We start from the raw sequence: 7,503 nt of genomic DNA, 5'->3' as shown, positions 1-7,503 counted from the left end.
TTCCCAATATTTATTTGTCTAGAGAATCAGAAGCTTCATGGACTCCTGGGCATTGTATGATGATGACTCACCAAACACTCATTGTTAAAAAGGCGGAGAGTTAAGTTTCTTCAATGTCATTATCCCACCTCAGATGAATTATGACCTGGTGTTGATTTATTCAGATAATCCTTTGGCATATTCAGGCCTTAGATGCCCTGTCAACTTGAATGAGAGAAAATGGGGCCGAATTGAATCAGTGTCAGCTTGTCACTGGAAGAACCAGTGCCCTGTGAAGATGTGTGACTCACACAACAGCAGCCAGATTGAAGCCTCAAGACACACTATCACTGTTTTACCAAGGGGACCCATCATCACAGACTCTAAGTAGGGAACCCATTGACCAGACCTGCACAGCTAAGGTATAAGGCAAGTCTCTAAGAAGATGAACATGGTCCTCTTTTCAAGAACTCACATTAACACTGGACTGTCTGCAGTGGAAGTCACATTTGACCACCTCCAGACTTGAGGCTGTTATTTTTGTGAAAGTCTATTTTAACCAAAGGAAATCCTGTTTCCCTAGCAGCACTGGCAAGAACCCTGTGATGCACGCTTGTCTCAGGAGTGTTGTGAGGATACAGGCTCTCTTTAATCTCAGAATAAAAATATTTGATGTTTACAAGGTGTATTAGAGTAATTGAAACGTGTCTGCCTGTCTGCCGGCCTTCCTTCCATGGGGGACCTCGTAATTAAAGAGCACCTTGTTCATGTGGCAGCCTGTTTATCCTTTCATAGCTTCTCTACAGCAGTTATGGGCAAGACCGTTACCCAGGGTTCTCGCTGTGCTCATCCCAGCAGAGACAGCTGCTGTCAGAACAAAGGGAGACACTTTCTGCTTGTGATTTTCACGAGTACAGGGGTACCTGGGATTTCAAAGCAACTGTCAGGGTGTGTGGTGGGATGAACCCTGTATAAGCGCACACGCACGCACGTACATACACACACACACACACACACACACACACACACACACACACACACACCACATCTCTCTGTGTCCATCTACTTGTATTTTCAATTTTCAACTAGCCTGCACAGTGCCTCAGGACTCAGGGCCCAAGAGCTGCACATTTCCTGCTTTTGCACACTCTTTCCTATTGTCTCAGACCTCTACCAGTCCTTGACAATTAGTAGATGCTCAATAAGGATGTTTTCACTAAGTGAATGTGGCTCTCTGCAGAGTTCCTCTACTCTGTCACCAGACTGGAAGTCCCCCGCAGGGTGTCTGCCATGTGCTCAAGTGGGCCTATATCAACCACAAGTCTCTTGTGACCTCTGCCTGTTGATTCCTCAGCCTGAGCTCCTTTTGCTGCCCTGACAGCTAAGCTGCTGACCTCCCTACAAACAGAGGTCAGCGGGAGCTTTCTCAGTGGGATAACTTCCCTCTGTTTGCCCTTGCTCTGCCATCGAAGCAACTATAGTGGCCTTGGTGTCACAAGTCTCAACACATTCATTTTAGCCTGTGATTTCTCTCCTCATTGGAACTCAAACCTCCTCTGGACCCAGGCAGGAAAAGATCGTAAGATCCCTTTTCAATGTTGCTCAAGACTTAAGGATCCCATTTAAAATCTTTCTTTTATGTGGCTGAGAGATCGTGCAGGGGAGAAGGTGTTACTTGTTTTGATTGTAGCTGACCCTCTTTGGATCTCCAGCACTCCATATAGTTCCCTGAGCACTGCAAGGAATGATTTTGGAACACAGGTCCTTCTGTCTCCTCTCTTCCCTGCAAAACAAACCTCTCTTGAGCCTGTCACTGAAAATGCCCTTGCCAATTTTTTTCCATCTCTGTCAGGAGAATTGTCTATCCAGGTATCTCTCCTAGATACTTTGATTCAGTGGTTTAGAAGTGAATCAGACCATTTCTGTTTTTTCCCAGGGCTCTTAGGTGACTTTTTACAGTAATCATTACTGTGGGATCAGTGATAATACTATTTTATGTTAAAAAAAATAATGGTGTCTTCACAGAAACAAGATTAAAGCCATTTAGTTATGGTATCATACTGTGATAAAGACACAAGACTTTGTTGTTTGTCTTTCCATCCCCAAAACAGAAATTGTCATAGAAGTATAAATGCTTCATCACTGAAAGCATGCAGGAGTAACTGACTGATCATCCATATGGGACACTGAAAAAGGGTCATCAGCATCATACAGGCACTGTAATTCCATTTAGTGAGAGCATACACAGTTAAGCTAAATCTTTACTGTATTTTATGTATTTTATGCATGTAGATTACAGAGAGCAATTAGATATGCATCCTCCCCTCTAGAAAAGTTGAGGAAGATGAATCTTGGATTTCTTCTCCATCAATTTATTCAATTTGACAAGTAATGGTGTTCATCCAGATTAAAGAGACAGTGAATTAAAAAGACAAAGAGATATACCACTCTCTTGAAAACAACTATTAGGAAGGTAGAGAATGTGAATGTCTTCTTAAAGTTGTAAGTAAAGGATTCTGTGAATGTAGAGAAAAGGAAATATTATATATAGGTTAATTCTTTTAAAAATGTAAAGCTTAAAGGTTTAGTTCATAGAGCCATTGAGCGGCATTTGAAAAATGGATTTTATTGGGTTTCAAAGGACTGGAATGCATGTTCTGTATTGGTCCCCTGAATGCCTATAAATTTTTACCAACTTCCATAGTATTTTTTTTTCCTGTGGTTTGAACATTTCTTAATGAAGGGCTATGTATCACATATGTCACTTTATCTTCTTTTAGCACCTAATTTTTTTTAATAATTTTTATTGTGACTGAAGTTCATTACACAAAATTATTTACGGTACAAAGTGACAATGAATGAAGGGCATTCCCACCACCAATGTTGTCCTCTCTCCACTCCTGTTCCCAGCATGTCTCCCATATCTCCCTCCTTTACCTCCCCTCTCCCAGAATACTAGTGTAACTGGTCTCCACTTTACAGCTTGTTGTAGGTTGGGTATCTATTCTGTTTGGTGTTCCAGTCTGGTCATTTTTTATTTACACTACATGTTCATATGACTAGTCCTGGTATCATCCTTTCCCCCCCTCAATTTATGAGGCTGAATGATTCAAGTTATGCTATTCTGTTGGAGATAAAAAGGTTAAGGAAAAGAGAAGAAAAAATTTGGTGTCAACTACTAAAAAAAAAAAAATAGAAAAAGAAAAAAATCACCAAATAGTATCCACAAGAGTGAAAAAGAAAAAAGTGGAAGAAAAAAAAAAAAGGAAAATAATATCAAAAAACAAACAAAAAAACAAAACAAAACCAGAAAAAGTGCTGGAGTGGCAGGGTTTGATGTTACCCCGCCTTTTTTTTTTTTTTTTGTATAGGCATAGTAAGTATAGGAGAAGGAAGGAAATTCCCCTGGCCTAAGAGATTCAGGGTTTCTCCACTCTTGAAGCATATTGTCATGGGAACAACCACTGGCTCCATACTTTCTCATTGCTATATACCAGGGTTTTTTTTTTTTTTTTTTTTTTTTTGTGGTTAGCACCTTGTCCAGGATGATCAGTTAAACTTCCTTGTCATAGTGGTCCCTTCTCTACCTTTAAAAAAATTTTTTTTTGGCTGGAGAGATAGCACAGTGGTAGGACATTTGCACACAGCCAACCCCAGAAGGACCCAGGTTTGATCCCCGGCATCCCAAATGGTCCCCCGAGCCTGCCAGGAGTGATTTCTGAATGCAGAGCCAGGAGTAACACCTGAGCAATGCTGGGTGTGGCCCGAAAACCAAAACAGTTTTTAAAAATAATATCTTTATATAAGCACCATCATTACAAACGTGTTTGTAGTTTTGGGTCTCAGTCATAAAACGTACATCCCTCATCACCAGTGCAACCTTCTTTTCACCAATGCAGTATTTTTTTAAGAAAAGTTTGAGTTAAACTGAAGACAAAGATTTTTTTGCTACACAGACATAGCCTCATCTTCTATCAATATCTCCCCTTACTGATATTTTATGAATGAAGTAAAGCAAGCAATGAGGGTGAAGATAAGTTAAACCCAGTAGTGGTGTGTCTCACTATTTTCTATTAACTAGATTCTTTGTAGATGTGAGTTCAGAAGAGATGGAACAGACTATTCTTTGTCCTTCCTTCCTCCCTTCCTCCCTTCCTCCCTTCCTCCCTTCCTCCCTTCCTCCCTTCCTCCCTTCCTCCCTCCCTCCCTCCCTCCCTCCTCCTCCCTCCCTCCCTCCCTCCCTCCCTCCCTCCCTTCCTTCCTTCCTTCCTTCCTTCCTTCCTTCCTTCCTTCCTTCCTTCCTTCCTTCCTTCCTTCCTTCCTTCTTTCTTTCTTCTTTCTTTCTTTCTTTCTTTCTTTCTTTCTTTCTTTCTTTCTTTCTTTCTTTCTTTCTTTCTTTCTTTCTTTCTTTCTTTCTTTCTTTCTTTCTTTCTTTCTTTCTTTCTTTCTTTCTTTCTTTCTTTCTTTCTTTCTTTCCTTTCTTTCCTTTCTTTCTTTTCTTTCTTTTCTTTCTTTTCTTTCTTTCTTTTCTTTCTTCTTTCCTTTTTTCTTTCTTCTTTTTTCCTTTCTCCAACTTGCTTTTATTTAATAAATCACCAATTTAATAAAATAGGTAGAAATTGCTTTACAAAAAGAGAGAAAGCCCCAAATAACCACTTTTTTTTTGTGGGTCACACCCGGCAGTGCTCAGGGTATTTCCTGGCTCCGTGCTCAGAAATTGCTCCTGGCAGGCACAGGGGACCATATGGGACGCCGGGATTCGAACTGATGACCTTCTGCATGAAAGGTAAACGCCTTACCTCCATGCTATCTCTCCAGCCCCCAAATAACCACTTTCTATAGCAAACTCTAAGTTTAGATTTATTCAGAGTCAAAAAAAAAAAAAAAAAGGTGGTGATAGTGGTAAACTATAATAAAAAACCATTTGATTATATGAGAAGGTTTTTCAAGCCATAGGGAATCTATACTCAAACTACAGATGCAATGAGGACAATAGTCTGCTAATACAACTAATTTGCTTCTGCACTTGTCTAATATTAAACAATTATAAATGGAGCAGTGCAACTAGTATTTGAAACAATCCTTATAGTGTTACAATGTCAGGCAGAACATTTGACTTCTCTTCACACCACTAATTCTTTTTGTGTGCCTGGGCTTCCTCTTCTTCAGAAGTCATATTTGATATTGAAGGTTATACGAATTGCCTCAGGCATTTTCTCCTTGATCATACTGGCAACAATCTTGCAAGTAACATAAAGCAAACTTTGTCAATGTAATTAGTTTTCAGCCAGAATAAGTTCAAAAAGTGTTCCTTGGTTCACTTTCAGGAATTCTTGATCCCAAACAGGGATATCATCTGTTTGTTTTTCTTTGTTCTCATCATCCTCAGGAGGGGAGGGGAGGTCATCCTTGTGGTAGGTGCACCCCTGAATAGCCTTTTTAATATTACTGCATTAACATTTGGGAGAGGAACTGGGTCATTGTCTCCTTCATCAGCCCTTCCCAAATCTTCCAACATGGTTTTGATAGTTACAGACTATTTAGCAATTTCCACATCGACTTCATATATCTCTCCATCAGAACTCTGCAACTTAATAGAAGACATGATGTTTAGTCAGATGGAGATGGTTCACCAAAGCTGATTAGAGAAGGCCACAACAGTAGAGTGAAGAGCAAGGTGGAGAACAAGGCCACTTCCTTCCTTCCTTCCTTCCTTCCTTCCTTCCTTCCTTCCTTCCTTCCTTCCTTCCTTCCTTCCTTCCTTCCTTCCTTCCTTCCTTCCTTCCTTCCTTCCTTCCTTCCTTCCTTCCTTCCTTCCTTCCTTCCCCCTTCCTTCCTTCCTTCTTTCCTTCCTTCCTTCCTTCCCTCCCTCCCTCCTTTCTTCCCTCCCACCTTTCTTCCTGCCTCCCTTCCCTCCTTCCTTCCTCCCTTCCTTCCCTCCCTCCTTCCTTCCCTACTTTCTTCCTTCTTCCCTCCCTCCTTCCTTCTTCCCTTCCTTCCCTCCCTCCTTCCTCCCTTCCCTCCTTTCTTCCTTCCCTCCTTCCTCCCTTCCTTTCTTCCTTCCTTCCTTTCTCCCTTCCTTCCCTCCCTCCTTTCTTCCCTCCTTTCTTTCTTTCTTCCTTCCTTCCCTCCCTCCCTTCTTCCTCCCTACTTTCCCTCTTTCCTTCCTCCCTTCCTTTCCTCCTTCCCTCCCTCCTTCCTTCCCTCCTTCCCTCCCTCCCTCCTTCCTTCCCTCCTTCCTTCCCTCCCTCCTTCCCTCCTTTCTTCCTTCCTTCCTTTCTTCCTTTCTTGTCATTTTGCTTCAGTTTATATCTGAACATAGATCCTTACACATGGTTTATGGAACTGAAATGAATTGAAATAACTTGTCAGCTGATCTTTATCTTACACCTAATAAAAGACTCAGAGGAACAAGCTAGTTGACAATTAGACAGCATTTTCTATTTGAAAGTTGTTTTTAACAACCACAACTTCTGAAGTGCGTCAAAGAAACAGTTTTGTGATTCATTTGGGTAACACTGTCTTTCTTGGAATGAAAAAGATTGCTTTTCATATAGAAATTGAAAAAATGGTCTGTCCTTATTTTGAGTTTATAGTTGACACAGCTTTGTAAACAAGATCAGTTCCAAGTTAGCGAGATATTTTCCCATTCCATGAGGGGAATATATAGTGCCTGAAATAAATGGTATTAGGAGTGACCAAATAAGGTTTTCTTGAGGGCAATACACTTTTGTTCCCATATGTCACTCAGTCATTTGCCTGTGGATTGGTTGTCTTACTGATTACTCTTGAACCTATATTACTTACACTGACCAACTGATATTAAAAGCTTTATCCAATTATTTCATAGAAATTAGCATGAATGTAGCAAGTGTTTGGTGAATTAGCAAGCAGAATAAATTATATTTAGTAAAATATTCAAGTTAGTACATTCAAGCTCACCATGCAGCACAAAATTCAACCTGTGACATTTTCCATTTGATGGTAAATATTAAACTACTATTTTGAACTAGTGGTTCTGTCAATAAGATCTGTTTTGTCCAACACTATTTTTCTGATGATAGTCAGAAAACCATGGAAACTTAGAACTTCATAGATGTGTTTGGTATAAGTGAAATGTTGGGGGAAGAAAGAGAGAATTGCCACACCCAAAAAAAAATAACTTGGTTCCTTTTGACACTAGAAATGCAGTGTGGATAAGAATGCAGATTTCCACTTAAAAACTTACTTCAAGGGCAGGAGTGATAGCACAGTGGGTAGGGTCCTTGCCTTGCATGCAGCTGACCCAGGTTCAATCTCTGGCATCCCGTATGGTCCTCTGAGCATGCTAGGAGTGATTCCTGAGTGCAGAGCCAGGAGTAATCCTTGAACTGCACTGGGAATGGCCCAAAACTAAACAACAACAACCAAGCAACCAAGCAAACAAACAAACAAACAAAAACTTATTTTGAGGTCTTGGGATAGTAGCTCAGAAATTGGTGTGCTTTGAGAATGTATAGCTGCAAGTTTGATTTCCCAGGGCTG

General features: G+C 40.6%; 1 pseudogene; it reads right to left on the bottom strand.

Moving 5' to 3' along the window:
- Positions 1 to 5,062: 5,062 nt before the first annotated feature.
- On the bottom strand, positions 5,063 to 5,584 carry LOC126007112 (S-phase kinase-associated protein 1-like; annotated as a pseudogene).
- Positions 5,585 to 7,503: the final 1,919 nt, after the last annotated feature.

This window comes from Suncus etruscus, chromosome 4 (assembly GCF_024139225.1).
Source record: "Suncus etruscus isolate mSunEtr1 chromosome 4, mSunEtr1.pri.cur, whole genome shotgun sequence".
Lineage (NCBI taxonomy): Eukaryota > Metazoa > Chordata > Mammalia > Eulipotyphla > Soricidae > Suncus > Suncus etruscus.
This window is presented reverse-complemented; position numbering and strand designations above follow the sequence as displayed.